At 42.7% G+C, this 16,464-nt stretch overlaps 1 long non-coding RNA gene across 3 annotated transcripts in view; it reads left to right on the forward strand.

Moving 5' to 3' along the window:
• The window catches only part of LOC111766368 (uncharacterized), a 64,593-nt gene that overhangs the window by 18,891 nt on the left and 29,238 nt on the right, over positions 1–16,464 (forward strand). The window contains exons 5-7 of one of the 3 annotated variants that reach the window (XR_009183695.1): positions 457–663; positions 6,297–6,429; positions 7,399–7,576. This is a non-coding gene — a long non-coding RNA (uncharacterized lncRNA). Of the gene's footprint in view, positions 1–456; positions 2,713–6,296; positions 6,430–7,398; positions 7,577–16,464 lie in introns of those variants that run through there. The other 2 variants (XR_009183694.1, XR_011647592.1) reach the window with 2 other exon arrangements.

A 16,464-nucleotide genomic window follows, 5' to 3' on the forward strand; every position in this document is an offset into this window, starting at 1 on the left:
CTCACAAACAGACAAGGGATGTTCTTTTGGGTAAGTTCTTTTTTTTTTTTTTAATTACATTCAAAAAATATGAGGTCCCATTCAACCCCACCGCCCCCACCCCCCACTCCCCCCGCAGCAACACTCTCTCCCATCATCGTGACACATCCATTGCACCTGGTAAATACATCTCTGAGCATCACTGCACCCCATAGTCAATGGTCCACATCATAGCCCACACTCTCCCACGTTCCATCCAGTGGGCCCTGGCGGGATCTACAATGTCCCGTAATTGTCCGTGAAGCACCCTTTTGGGTAAGTTCTAGGCAGCACAAGGGCGTCATGAAGGTGGTAAATTCTTAAGATTATGTTCTGCATCATCTCTTCAGACTGTTACCAATACTACTATTAATGCTAGTACTATTAGTGATAGAGTAACATATACCTAATTGTATATCTTCTCCTTCCCCTCTTCAGAAAGAAGCTACCCTTCATTGAGTGTTTTACTGAAAACAAATAGCAGCCACTATCTATTCCATGACCATAAAGTATTCATGGACTATGAGCAGCATCTTCACCTCAACTTTAAAATGAAGAGCTGAGGGTTCACCGTGAGGAATTAGAGAAGATGAATTGGTTGAACATCTGTGTTTACACAGTTTAAGAAAAAGTCATAAAATCCAGGTAAACCCAATCTCTAAAACTAGCTGAAGTTACCACAAGTGCCCTGGAAACATTGAATCAAAGAAAACATTTGCCAGGAGTGAAAGTGAAAGGCCTCTGGGCTCGAAGGAGCTTAGAGGTTCTGGGCTGGGACCGTTAGAGTAACTTCCAGGCTACCTCACAAACAGGATATTTCAGTGCTGACGTGGCCATGATGAACTCTACCAAAAAGTGTTTTTACATGAGACCATTGATTCTGACTGTCCCCATAGGATCTCATTTACTCCAGGTCATATTCTTCCAGTAAAACCATAAGTTCCCAGGTGCCTGAAGTAATGACAAAGGGTGGAGACAAGCCTTTCTACACTACCACACAACATAAACCCTCTACCATTTAATACACTTGCTATGTGGCTTTTTTCTAGAGAGAAACTCTTCATGCGTCCAAACTTTCTCATACCTATTGTAGCCCTCTCACATATCTAAGGAGACCCCTTCCTCAACTCTAAGTCTTGGCTTTCCAACCTACCCCACCAATTTCCAGGGGAGAGGTTCTTGGTGGAGTCCAGTGATTTCTCCTTCCTTGAGATTCATCTCAGATCTTGTTCCAAGAAGATGGGTCAACTGTGAATTTCTATGGATTTGAAGGATATCAGGGACCCTGATAACACAACACCTTATCCTAAGTGCTTACCTTTTGAAGTCACCTCGGTACACTTGGACACTGACCACCGCTTCCTGACAACCTCTAGCAAAGATTCAATTCTATGCCCTGAGAGTGAACTGCTGCCAACAGATTCCCAGGAATCCACGGAAAGGGTGGAGAAGTTTGAATCTCAACAGGACTAGAACGGAGCACTCAGACATTCTACAGGGGGGAGGGGCAGAGGGCAGGTGGGCTTGAAGTGGGGGAGGGTAGAACTTCATCCAGGACTCTGACAGGGGAAGTTGCAGGTGGTCCCTTCAAAGTATAATGGGACAGCACAATTATTAGGGACTTTGTTAGAGCAATTTATTGATTCTTCCTAATTCATAGCACAAAGACTTCTTCCTAGGTTCTATACTTAAATTATTTATAAATAAACATTGGTTTGTGCTGGAAAGCCCCTCCACATCAAAGAACTCCAGGCTTATAGGCTTACAGGAAAAATCGATGCTTTTTTCTCATTAATTGGTTGTTAAGTATTTAAAATTTACATTTCAATGATTTTGATTGCTTTGAACAGGTAAACTTTGCATGGTGTGAAAGTCAAATTTTGCACAATGGAAAATGTAGTGAGAAGCCTTCCACCCACCCACTTCCCCTGGCATCCCAGTCCACGTCAGCAGAGGACACTAATGTTTTTGCTTCTTTTGCATCTTTCCAGGAAAATATCATGCAACTAAAAGCAAACACAATATAAATTCATTATAAATATTTTATGTTTATTTCTGATTATAAACAGTTTATACAAGAGTATATATTTGTTATCTAGTGTCAGTTTTACTGCAATTACTGTCTTTCAGCTGGTAGCTTGTTTTCAACTCTTCTTTCCTTAGCATACACTACAAGGAGAATTTCTTCAATTAATAAAACCTTTAAAATATCCCTAAGAATAATATTCCCAGTTTTAGCAAATAAAAAAAATAATCCCCAAAATATTGAAGTTCAGTAAACAATGAATTATATTCTAGCATAAGTATGTCTCAAATTGTATATGACATATATGTTCATACACATTATTTTCATGAGATTTAAGTTTAAGTTAGGTGTCCTCTATTTCATCTGGCAATGCTACATAAGAAGTGTAACCCATTATGTTTTTAATGGTAACCCTATAAAGAAAAAGAAAGCACTGAACCTACAGTAAAGACAACTGAATTTGTATCTATGCTCCACCCAAACACGTGATTTTTACATTTCTACTGAATCAGAAAACAGTCACAGGAAGTATTACAAAGTCTGGAGTTTTGTTCTACTGCATTGCTAAGAAGCCTGCTAAGAATTTTGCCTCAAGTTTAAGGACACAAGAAAGTCATGAACTAGTTTCTGGACTCAGATCATCAAATGTCTGATGAAAGTTATCAAAAAAATAACCTTCAAACAAAATCTTACTGAGTCCACATTTACTGTACATGATAAATAAACTCACTAAAAAATATTCTAATACGAGAAAAGTCCTAGGATTCAACCAGCAATGGAGTTCAGAGAAAGCATACCTTGAAGGCATTTCCAGATCCCAAATACTTTGCCAGGATGGTTCTATAAGGAACCCTGCCTCTGAATAGGAAATAAGGCATATTCTTTGAAAGGCCATGAGCTAGAAGAAAACAAATGCAGACAAGGCGTGCATAAAAAATCCTTCCAATCTGAGGATGCTACCCTAGGCTAGACCTCTTCTAAAACACTTCACGGAGGACCCTATCTCAGTGCACAGGACTGTCCTCCACATCTGTGAGTCTAAAAATCATGAGTGATCCTTTCCCACATGCTTTCTCCTAGAACTAGGGATGGCTGCTCGGGTTCCTGGAGAGGAGGCATGGCCTGAACACGCCTCACAGAGCCTTATGTGGCTCCACCTCCTGCCTCTCCTCCATGCCCCTCCCAGGACCTGGTCCCTGCAGGACCTGGAAGCTTGGCGCTTGCACAATTGGCTGTGGGGTTGGGGCTCTGTCACGTGTTATCTGGTCCTCCAACCACTTCTGATGTCAGTTGGGAACCGGTTCCAGAAGGGAAATGCATGTGCACAGGGAGGAGGGCAGGTCCATAACTGTGAACCCCAGGGTCTGGGGGGGAGGGGTTGTCCCATCACCCTAGTCCCACCACTTCCACCTGCTTTTCTATGTCAGTTGTAAAAAAAATTAAGGTGAAGAGTGCGCCAACTCATGACTTCCTAGTGGTGTCTCTGGGCTCAGGACTGTGTTCTCCTGTGAATCAGGAGCTGCTCCCTAAGGCTGTGGCTCTGCCCTCACTTGTCCCTTCCCCTGTGGGGGGAGCATCTGTACTGTGAGAGGGAGGAGCACTGCAGGCCAGACTGGTTGCATTTGTTGAACTAGATGGTAAAGAGTTAAATTAACTTTAAATTGTTAATAATGTGATCTAAGTCTATATCTGTTACATTGTGATAATACAAAAAATGAGAGAAAATATTTCAGTATATAAAATACCTTCTATTGGGGAAAGAGGGAACACTAAACATTAAGTGCAAATTCAGCATATCTTGGATATTTTGCTATATTACTTTTTAAGGAAGAGATATTAACCAGTGTTCATGATGAAACCATTATTTTATCACGAACGGGAGAGTCTTTGCTTCATGGAATAATAAACAGTTTTTCAAGGCCTGGTGTCAATTGAGATGGATTTTCAAGCACAGGTTATATATAATAGATATAAGATTTGGGCAAAAATGGACAAAAGTATGTCCGAGTCAATTGACTAAATGCAATTTACAAAAGATAATGTATATTTTCTAACTATTTGTAAAATTTGTGCTGCACATGCCATATGCTATGCAATGACTGAAATGTATTCTCTCTGTTTATATATATACACACACAGAATTATTTTAGAAAGAGTTGGTTCACAGTGTTAAACCTGGCTACATACCACTACATTCATAACTGGGGCTTTAACTACTTTTATGATTGTATCCAGGAGCTGAGTTCCTCTGGGTGGAAGTGTGTTTCGTGGGGTTGTTAGCAGGTCAGTTAGTGTATCTGAGGATAGACGGATGTTTTGTACCTGATTGTGGGTATGCAGAGAAGAGGTTGATTGTGTATCTGAAAATGTGATATTCTATACATGTATTGGTGGGCCTCTTATGGACTGTAGAAATTCAGGGTGTGTGAGCTCTATTGTGCATGTCTTTTGGAACTGTGTTCACATGAATTGAAAGTTTGACACTCGTATTTGCATTTCATAGGTTGGTTGGAATATGATGGATACCTTGAAATCTGTGAATCAGTGGTGTCTGTGTGGATATTTGGGGTTAAGTGGAGGACCTGACTATTTTTTCAGTGAGCTTGAGGCTTTGGATTCTCAGATCCTGTGAGATGCAGTGCATGTATATCAAGGAATTGGTGTTATGTATTTGCAGTTTGAGGCTATGGAAACATTATATGTTGTGTGTGCTTTCCCCATGATTCTTTGGGAATTTTGTGTGTTTAAGTTTGGAAAAGCCTCTGCATATGCATATGGGCAATGCTAGGGAACATGTCAGTATATTAGTCGGTAGGGACTGTGTATCTTCTGTATATTGGTTGGATGTGTGGGATCATTGAAATGTACTCAGGGTACATTGGGTGGTGATGTATGTTTGGGTGGTGTTCAGGAGTTGTGCATAGGTATTTTGGTGTTGAAGGGAAACTGTATAATAATGTATGAAGCTGGCAGATGTATATGTTCAGATGGAAGGATTGTTGTGTTTCATGTGCCTATTCTGGAAAATGCTGGAGATATGTTGATGATCATTAGCAAGTGTAGGGACTAAGTAAATGTGGGAGCTGTATTTGTATTTGGTGATACAGGGTGGTATTTTTTCATATTTGTATTGTATAGGGGAATTGTGTGTAAAATTGAGGCATGTGGTACATTTTATGTGTAATGAGTGTGTACTCTGGGTCACAGTGATTTGGATGTACATTTCCCAGTAGTATGTTATTGAAGCTTTCAGTAGAGAGTTATTAGTATGTCTTGTGGGCACTTAGTATGTGTGTATATATCTCATTGAATGGTGGGGTTGTGTGTTTATACATGGAAGTGAACATCTTAGTGTGCTTGAGCTGATCTCACAAATCCCACACCATGGTTTTGCTTAAACAGCATATGTTGGTGTCTCATTTGAGACTGGAAGTCCAGGTCAAAGTGTGGGGAAAACTTGCTTCCTCTGAAAGCCTGTAACATTCTGGTGAATCTTCTGGGAATCTTTGTAGTTCCTTGGATTGTTTCTCAGCCTCTTGTCAGTTGGTGATATCCTTTCCTTCCTAGCTTCTGTGACTTCTTGCTTCTCTTCCTCAGGCCTACAGCCATGTGGAGCAGGACCCACCCACAATTTTAGATGGGCCACACATGACCTGAAAATGAAAGCCAGAGGAAATCCTGTTAACACTGGGTTGACAGCCACAGGAAAGTGGATTAAGGTTAAACACAGGTCTAAATTGCAGGACCTAATTCAGTCTACCACAGTGGGATGATTGTATTGGAAGTACGTCTACAATTTTGAGCTGTGGGAGTGGGGGTATCTAAAACCCCCACATAAAAAACACAAAGACACAATGTGGGGAGAGACAGAGGGTGTGCCTTGACCTGGGAGGATGGAGCGTGGTCTGAGGGCTGCAGACCCCAGCCTGGCATTGCTGCCCCCATGTCGGATGTGAAGATTGAGGCCTGAAGGCAACAGCCCTCAACCTGGGGGCAGGACATGTCTTACCCTCCTCTTCCCATCTCAGGTCTTCACTGAGTGGCCTTTATGGCCAGGCTCCCTGATGCCCCAGACTCTTCTACTCTCCAAAGGCTGGTGACAGGCCCTTTTCCCTTCAAATTCTACACCAGGGCATGGGGTCACACAGGCCCTGCCGTAACACACTGGTAAGGTTTGAGGAGACTCTGAAGGTTATTCTGCCACCACTGGGAAACTGCTCCTAAAAGGAAGTCTTTCTGATTTCTGCTGCAGGAATGTGGGACTGAAGGTGGAGGGTGTGTTTCAAGAGTCAAAGAAGGAGGCCGAGGACCTGCAGATGTGGAAAGCAGAGCACACTACATGGAGCCCAGACAAGGCCTGACAGAGGCCAGGCATCAGGGGTGAGGTCAGAACAAGGTTTGGCTCTGCAGCAGCAGGTGGAGAGAGCATGTGAGGGATGAGAAGACCCCCAACCCCAACCCTAACCTTAACACCCACACCTCCCCCTTTCCCAGACTCACCTTCTGGCTGCTGCTTCCTCAAGCAGGAAGCCCTGTGGTATCATCAGCCCAGAGCTTACCAGTCTAGTTTCTGGCTGTGGGCCAAGTTCCCTGCTTACCCATCCTTCCATCAGTAAATATGTCTTAATAGGATGGCCCCAGATGAGAAATGGGTATTAAAGCAAACCCAGTATCTCATCATTGGGCATCTAGAAACCATAAAGTTGAGAAACCTGCTGAAACATTGGGACAGATGTGGCTGGAGGCAGCCCTAGCATGAGCTAGCCATGGCAGCAGGGGAAGCAGCAGTGGGAGAAGAGAGTATCCTCTGGGTGAGGAAACTGCTGCCCCTGTTGAGAGGGGTCACCTGGAAAAGGCCTTGATGGAGAGGTCCTGACCTTGGAGGGCCAGCATTGTTGGAGGTAGCTCCATCCCAGGGAGGTACCTGAGCTGTCCTTCCTGTAGTGGGTGCCTTCCCTGCATTCTGCTCTTCCCCAGCTTCAGGGAACACAATCAAGAGGGAGCCTGGGGTCAGGGCTAGAGCAGAGCCTCTGCTTTTAGAAAGCCTGGCTCAAATTTGGTTCCCCCATGTTGATTCCATGCCCTTTGTGACTGTTTCAATAGTCTTCCCCCTCTGAGCCAGGTCTCACTTATTTGTGAAATGAGGATAACACTGCTAGCTCTGTAGAGCTGTAAATATTGTAGTTAGTACATTCAATTTATAGGAGCTGTGATTGGCATATTCTGAGTTCTCATAAAAATGTTCCTTCTTACTTTTACTAGGTAGAACACATCTGCCAAGTCCCCTAATGCACTCCACTCTGATTCCAAACAAAATCAATTACAAAACTCTCTATGTGATTTCGATCCTCTAGCACTGGGACCTGATCCATTCAGCTCTGAATTCTGCACAGCAGTCTTCACAGTGTTTGCACAAAGGGCGCCACAAAGAAATGTTTGCTGAATAAGGATTAGATGACCTGAGAATGTGTTTTTAGCTGCTTCCCAGGGTCAGAGTGCAGTAACATGCAGTAACAGCCTCTTCTAAACTTGGTGAGTTAGAAGTCACAGCTACCTGTGGCAGAAGGCAAAATGACAGAGTGCTTCCCTCCAGGCCTCCTTGCCCTTCCCCTTATCACACCACAGTGCCTCCTGCTCTGCCTCTGGGACCTGGTTCTGGGCCTTCCCCTTGCACATCAGCCAGTGACAGGTGCATGTGCTCATGCTCTCCTTCTGAGGGTGAGATGTGGGCCAGACTGCTTTTCGTTAGTCTACCCTGACATGTGAAGGAGACTAGATCAGAGGAGAACTTCCAGAAGAGCCAAGCTGCAAACCCCCACCCTCAGACACCTGAGGGAAATCTACACCTATGGCTGTAATCAGTTGAGCTTTGCAGTAGATTGTTTATCTGCACTATTTTGGCAATGGATTAGTGGTATACCTGGAAAATATCTTGAATCTCATTGCCCAGATGCAGATATCCCAGGAAGAGGATTCCAGTGTAGGGTAACTATTTTTATGTGAGGAAATTGACTCTCCCCTTGAGCATTCAATTCTTCTCTTATGTTTTCAATCAAGGTTTTTTAACAGTCAACCTTATTTTCATTCCCCAGTTTCTATCTGCAGAGTCCACTAGGATTACAGCACTAAATCTCATTGCTGAGTGTACATTTCAGAAATTCAGTTTGCATGTGAGTCCAGGCTAGAGATATTTGTTTATAGCTGGGTTCCTTAACTATAATGTAAGACCTGCATGAGGCATCTTTACCATGACATTGATGCTCCATAAATAATTGTCGAATGAAGAAATGGGTTATATCTGTTTGAATCTCTAAAATGCAATCTGGGATTCAGAGGTTATTGAGCAAGATGGTTAGTAAAGAATCTCTATAAAAAGATAGGTAAAGGGGTATGGGCAGAGGGAGCAGTCGAATTGTCACATAGACCCCAAAACTGTCTCAGCTGGCCAGGTGGATGGTGGCTCTAGAAAGTCTGTCATTTCCTCAATTGAACTGAGTTATCCAGACGTTTCTCACATGCTTCCATCAGGCAATGGATTATGAGCCTCCTGGGAGAGGGCAAGGCCTGCAGAAAGGGGCTCCCTGTCCTGACAATCTCTGCAGGTGCTGCCATCTAGGCTGTCTCCCACCTACATTCCCATCTACTAGAGACTGGAGGCCTTCGTGCAGATGCAGAGAGATCTGTGGCCCTTGAAACTCTCCACAAAACTCATCCCATTTTAGGCTCGGAGCCATTGCTTTATAGGCATTATTTTTTTATTGTATTTTCTTAAAGATACATATATTATGAATAATATTACATTTAAAAATATAAGAGGTTCTCATTTACACCAGCCCACCCCTCCATGCATTCTGAATGTGTGTGTGTTCTCCAGGTTGTGTGAGATGTCAGTGTGTTTATGGAGATGGGAGTTTCTGTGTATATAACTGCAGTAGTATATGTGAATTCAAAAGGTGGGGACCACGGGTGTGTCAGAGTGAAGTTTAGATCGTAAATACATGTGTGGGGTGGTGTTGGAGGTTTCTGTATATACATGAAGACTTGTGGGCTGGGTGTCCTAGGGCTGTGGACAATTTATGTGAAAACTCAGGGAGTTTGTAGGTAGATTCTACAGGTTTGGAGAGTGTAGGGAGCTCAGGCGAACTCTGGAGTGTGTGTTAATTCACAAGGTTATGTTTACTCTTCTAATGCATGCATTGGAGGATGGGCCATTAGTAATTTGTGGGTATTCATGGAACAAAGCAAGTCAAATGGCCACCTCTGGGTTCAACAGGGAGGAGATTGTAATATTTTCTCATCAAAAACACTGCAGAAAGGAACAGCAAATATTCTGCCTAGCAACACAGTGGACCACTTTGGAAACTTTTGCATATGTGTGTTTTGGGGTGCCTCTGTTTGTTTTGAGGGGGTAAAGTGATATATCATATGTGTCTCTTTGTGAAGTGTGAATTGGGTGTGTGTCTACTCAAAGCATAGGCATTTATTACGTGCTCACACTGCCTGGGTGGGAGTTCAGGGCATTTGTTTTTGGTGTGGACCAAATTTGGAAAGGAGTGACTGGATTTTGTGGGGGGCTGGGTTTGTGAAGGTGAACATATCGGGGCGTGTGGACACATTCTGTTCATAGTTTCTCAAGATGGAGGCTCGTGTGAGTTTGCATTTGGGGTGTGAGGTGATCATGTCCATTTGGGTGAAAGAGGGGGTGTCGTGTGTGAGATTTAGGAGAATGTGGAAAAGTTGCTCTTCGTCTTCAGGTTCTGTGGCATCATACCTAGGTGTGTGTTCACAGGGGTTGGGGGATTGACTGTTCCTTAAGTACTTGGTAATATCTGAGTTTATCTTGAATGCCTTTGGTTATTGTCAGACTCTATGGGATTGATTTGGGGGTTTTGTGAATTTTGGTGTATTTTTTATGGAATACGAGGGTATGTTTACTACTAAGTGCTTGTTTGTCCATGGATGTTTAGAGATTGTGTTTTTGTACTAAAGGTTAATTTTTACTGGGAATTGTGGGATTTACAAAAATATATTTTTAAAGTTACATTAAAAAAATATGGGGTCCCCATATAGTGCCCACCCCCTCACCCCACTCCTCCCACATCAACAACCTCTTTCATCATCATGGCACATTCACTGCACTTGGTGAATACATTGTGGAGCACTGCTGCACCACATGGACAGTGGTTTACATAGTAGTTTACACTCTAACCCAGTCCACCCAGTGGGCCATGGCAGGACCTACAATGTCCAGCAACTGTCCCTGCAGTACCACCCAGCACAACTCCAAGTTGTGAACCTGTCCACACATCATACCTCTTCTTCCCTCTCCCTACACTCAGCAGCTACCAGGGTCACATCCTCCACATTAATGCTACATTTTCCTCCATTACTAATCACAACAGTTCCAGAATAGAATATCAGTAAGTCCAGTCTAGTGTATACTCTATTCCTCCATCCTGTGGACCCTGGGATGGTTATGCCCACTCCACCTCTATATTGAGAGGGGGCTTAGATTCCACATGGATGGTGGATGCAATTCTCCTGCTTGCAGTTGTAGGCCCTCTTGGCTCCCTGGTGTGGTGCTTGACCTTCTTCATGTCCCTGTTTACTGGCTGGAGCAAGTTCATTAAAATAGAGGGTGGGAGCTGCCAGTCTGTTGAGGCTCAGGGCCTGGCTATCACATGGACAGTCCAGAGATTCAGGGCCCCTGAGCATACTCCAAACCCCAGTGCCAACCACAGGTCTGGTAAAAGTAACAGGATTGGCTTCTGTAAAAAGATCACATCTGAGTTTGACTCCTTCCCACTCAGGAACACCAACTCCAAAGTAGGGCCAAGAGACCTGGCACTGAACTCCATCTGCCACGACCCTAGAACCTCAAGGTCTCTGGAGCCCTCAGAAGAACCAATACCTGGGGTTGGATCTACTTTGGCTGTCTCTGGGACCCTGCTGAGGCATGCATAAGAGTGACCCCTCTGATGGTCTCCTGACTCTGTTTTGGAGACTCATAACCATATAAATTCATATTTTTTGTACAAGGGACTCTGAGTGTACAGTGGAAAGTCTGGCAAATATATAATTAGTGTCAGAGGTTCTTCAGGCTTCCGTGCATTTGTGTGATTGTTACCATGTATATCCATTAGCCAAGGGAATGTCTTGCATGTGTCTGGTTGTTGTGGGACTGCAGTTTGTGTGTCAGCAGATTGTGGGTAGACTGTTGCTATGTACTTGTTGGCTCAGGGTGTCTTTTTTGTTTAATATTTTTACTATGGAAATAATGGAAATGCTCTAATAATGATCTAAGTGATGAATGTACAATACCAAATACCACTGATTGTAAGTTTTGGATTAATTTAATGATTTGTTAATATGTATTAATACAATTGACTCATTTTAAAAATAAGTATTATCCATGTATGATTCCCTGCTATATAAATAGAAGTGAAATACATTTTTCTGAAATCTGCTTTAATATGAGTTAGAGTGCATGTGGAGGAAAGGGATCCCTCATTAGCTGATGGTGTGAGTGGAGAATGGTGGAGCCCTTGTGGAGGACAGTTTGGCATTTCCTCAGCAAGCTAATGACAGAACTGCCATTTGATCCAGCAATCCCACTTCTGGGTATATAACAGGAAGAATTGAAAGCAGGGACATGAACGGATCTATGAACACCAATGTTCATAGCAGCGTTATTCGCTATTGTCAAAAGATGGAAGCAACCCAAGTGCACATGAATAGAAAGATGGGTAAGCAAACAGTGGTGTATACATACCATGGAACATTACTGAGGTATAAGAAGCAAATCAGTATTAACACACAGGATAACCTGGATGAATCTTGAAGACCTCATGTGAAGTGAAGTGGGCCAGGCACTGAAAGGCAAATATTGCATCACCTCACTGATATGAATTAAGCAGTTTGAGCAGTCTCATGGAGCTAGTGTCTCCAGGGGACACAGAGGGAACAGGGGTTGTGAGCCTATGCCCATATGGGCAGTAACTAGGATAAGGTGGAAGGGTGTCATTGTGCAGTTCATGAGGATGACAGTGGTGTTGTGATGATATTGAGATCAGCAGTGCTGGTCTGTGATCGGGTAGAGTGGGGGTTTGGACTATCCATGGGTTGGAAGGAGGGTCGAGGGAAGGAACAGATGAACTCTGGGGATTTGCAGATCTGTGCTTAAAACTACAAGGTTGTGAATATTCTTTTAGTAAATATGGCAGGGGAAGATTATTGGTGTAGGTATTGAATGGGAGTGGCATACAGGAGAGATTGTACCTGGAGCTGGTTTCTCTAGAATATGTAAGTGCTCATCTTGTCATTATGTGTTATCTCAGTGGGTGGAGACCCACACAATAAGCAAGAAAATATTAAATCCCAATCCGCGGGAGTCATGCTATCTTCTCAAATAGAGGGGCAAGAGTCTTTTGAGAGCATAGGCAGTGCCTAATGAAAGAAAAGAGACAATTATGCCAAGTACTCAATATTATTGCAAGTAATTATGAGTCACACTCTTCAGAGAGTGAAACAGTGGGTACCATAGGTGCTGGGGGTGGGGGAACACAGGACAGTTTTAGGGCATTAGAATTGCTCTGCCTGATCTTTTGTAAGGGGAAACTCTGGAAATTTAGGGTACTACATAGTAGAAGATATTAGAAAACAAAAAAAAAATTTATTATTGTGCTTTGAATTTTGATTCATGATATGAAGAACTTTGAATGAATTTGAGTACATTTTGGTCAAAATATGCCAAAACCCAGAGGCTAAATCACAGAAATATCCCATACACTGAAATATCCTCATACTAAATTACTTTTTGTGCATGCAAAGGATTTTGGTTGATTGATGTTTTTAGAGACAGACTTACCCCCTCATTGATTGTCATAATTCAGTGGGAGATTCCAGAGGGTTTCTTTGGCTATGTAATGATTGTGCACGTGATTTCCAAGCTTTAAAACACATTTCTTGTTTTAACTTTTTAATTGCACTTGTAAAGACCTGTATTGCACTGTCGAATAGAAATGGTAATGACTGCTCTTCTTTGTCTTTTCCTAATGTTAGGGATATGGTGCTAGCATGCCGCTGGTACTTGTAATGTTTGCTGTAATTTCTGTTGGATGTATTTCTTTTAGGTTGTGGAAGGTCTATTGATAATAAGTGGAAACTGTTACCACAGGCTATTTTCATCTGTTTATGTTTTCATAAACATTTTGTGTTTGATAAGTGTTCTGTAGGGATAATATTTTTAAACTTCATCAAAAGTATAAGGGATTTGCATATAACCTCCCCCTCCCCCTCCCACTAGTTTCCCTCTAAGTAGCATCTTACAATTGTGTGGTACATTTATTACAATTGATAAATAAAACATTAAAGCATTACTACTAACTAAGGTCAATAGTTTACACTGCAGTTTACACTTAATTCCAATGCCTTAAAAATGCCCTATTTTCTACCTAGTATTCCCAGCCCCTCCCCTCAGAACCTCTGCTAAGCACTATCTTTGCATAAATGTTACATGTTCTTCCATTGTTACAATATTAACATTTACTTTGTCCATGGTTGCTGACCACCTTAAGTTGGTTCTTTCCTAAACCATACATTTTTTTGGGTTTTGATGCCCACTCTGTCTCAGATTCAGAGGCGGTTTAGATCTTATGGGGCAGATGGAAAGGGCTGTTTTGCTTGCAGTTGTAAATACTCTGTTTCAGATGACAGTTGTCCGTCATCATCATTTTGTCCAGTGTCTTTGGCAGACCCCTATAGGTGAATCACAACACTGACCTTAGGATTTTGGAGCAAAACCCTGCCATCCTCTGTAGATAACGACTCCCTTTTGAGAAACAGCTTTTGTCCTGCTGCTGGGCCTTAGTAGAGACCGAATGCTTAACTATGGGCTTAACTAGTTACCATGAGGCCTGACTTGCCTATCATGAGCTGGGTATTGTCTGACCCACCAAGCCATAAATTCGGGAGGGCATAGTAGCCCTCCATAATAAAGTGGAAGTGGTATATATGAGAAGGGCTTGAGTGCATCATGAAGGCATGAGAAAGTTACATGGAGAAGTAGCCCAAATGGCCATGACCACCACCACTGCCACATGACTTTCTCCTTCCCAGCCCACAGCTTTGGGCTCTTGGGGAGTCCCTTACCATCATTTGACTGAGGAAGAGAAAACTCAGGCCAGGTTTACAGATGGTCCTGCATGATATGCAGGTACCACCCAAAAGTGGACAGCTCTAGCATTGCAGCCCCTTTCTGGGACATCGCTGAAGGACAGAGGTGAGACAGATCCTCTCAGTGGGCAGAACTTTGAGCAGTGCACCTGGTTGTTCATTTTGCTTGGAAGCAGAAATGGCCAGAGGTGCATTTGTACACTGATTCATGAACTGTTGCCAATGGCTTGGCTAGATGGTGAGGGACTTGGAAGAAACATGATTGGAAAATTGATGAGATGGAGGTCTGGGGAAGAGTTATGTGAATTGACCTTTTTCAGTGGGCAAAGCACATGAAAATTTTTTGTCCCATGTAAATGCTCACCAGAGGGTAACTTCAGCAGAGGAAGATTTTAATAATCAAGTGGAAAAAATGAACCATGAAAAAGGTGGCCATGGAGTTAGGGATGGAGGTTATGCACGGGCTCAGCAACACACACTTCTTCTGACCAAGGCTGACTTGGCTACATCCACTGCTGAGTGCCCAATCTGCCAGCAGCAGAGACCCACACTCAGCCCCCAATAGGGCAACATTCCTTGAGGTGACCAGCCTGACACCTGGTGGCAGGTTGACTCTATTAGACTACTTCCACCATGCAAGGGGCAGCAATTTGTTTTAACTGGAAAAGACACATACTCTGTATATGAGTTTGCATTTCCTACATGCAATGGCTCTTCCCAAACTAGCATCTGTGGACTTACCGAATGTCTTATCTACCGCCATGGCATTCCACACAGCATTGCTTCTGCTCAAGGAACTAATTTCCCAGCAAATGATGTGTGGGAATGGGCACATGCCTATGGAATTCCCTGGTCTTACCATGTTCCAAACAGCCGAAGCAACTGGATTGATAGAATGGTGGAATGGCCTGTCAAAGACTCATTAAGAGTGCCAACTAGCTGGCAATACCTTGCACGGCTGGGGCAATGTTCTCCAGGAGGCTGTGTATGCTTTAAATCAGCATCCACTTTATGCTGCTCTTTCTCCCACAACCAGAATCCATGGGTCCAGGAGTCAAGGGGTGGAAATGGGAGTGGCACCACTCGCTCTTACCCCTAGTGACCCACTAGGACAATTTTTGCTTCTAATATTTTTGCTTCCATAGTCTTAGTAGTGATGTTCCCATCCTTACTCCTGGTTTTGGTAATTTAGTCCTCTTTTACTTCTGTTGAGCTCAAGATTTGAATATTTTATTGATCTTTTCAACATAATATTGATTTTTATTGGTTTTCTGGTATTTCATTGGTTTCCTTTCTGATGTTTATTATTTCCTTCTCTTTGCTTTGGACTTAGTTTGCTTTTTCTACTATCTTAAGATGAAATTTAACTTACCAATTTGTGGTGCTTATTTTCTGACTTGAGCATTTAAGCAATAATGTTCACTCTGAGCATTCCTATAATGTGTTACACGTGTTACACTCAACCCCATTCATTTCCACTCTATTACAATTTACCAAATGATATCACTACATACATCAGTCATCAGCTCCCATTCTCAACCCTCATTCCATTTCTTAGTAACCCATACTCCAGAGTTTATTTCCATGAGTTTACTCATCCCCGGGAGATGTAAAGCATGCTGTGGGGAAGTTATTGCATTTATATGCTGAATTTGGCTTGGAGAGAGGCCACCTTTGAGCACAGGGTGGTTCCCACTAGCTAACTCTTAGGCACCCTACAATAGTAGGCTAAGTTTCAATTTCAAGAATGAAGGGTCGGTCACAAGCACAGTCATCAATATCAAGGGCACATCAATGGACCATCCTCCTTCACTAGTCATTGCCTCTGTACTTGGGGGATTCTTGCTGTTCCATTAGAGAAAGTGGCAGAGCTCCCCACAATAGGAATTTGATATTCTTATTTATTGTGTAAATCTCCACTCACTGTAAAAATGCTCCATGAACACTAAAATACATTTTATGCCTTATGTGTATGCCCAGGTGAGCTTCCTCCCATATATCCCCCACACTGACACCCCACACCAATGCTCCTCCCCTACCATACTTGAAACACTTCTCTGACCCAAAACTTCCTTAAAAATGAAACCAAGGATATCACCAAATATAATTAACAGGAAAATGAAATAATGATAGGTTTAAATGTAAGAAATAAAATACATAATAATTTAGAGAAACTAAAATTAAAATTTTAATATATGGATATTAAAAATGCAATGAAAAATATTTTTTTAAAAACTTTTGTACGT

The sequence above is a fragment of the Dasypus novemcinctus genome, chromosome 26 (assembly GCF_030445035.2).
Source record: "Dasypus novemcinctus isolate mDasNov1 chromosome 26, mDasNov1.1.hap2, whole genome shotgun sequence".
In the NCBI taxonomy this organism is placed as follows: domain Eukaryota; kingdom Metazoa; phylum Chordata; class Mammalia; order Cingulata; family Dasypodidae; genus Dasypus; species Dasypus novemcinctus.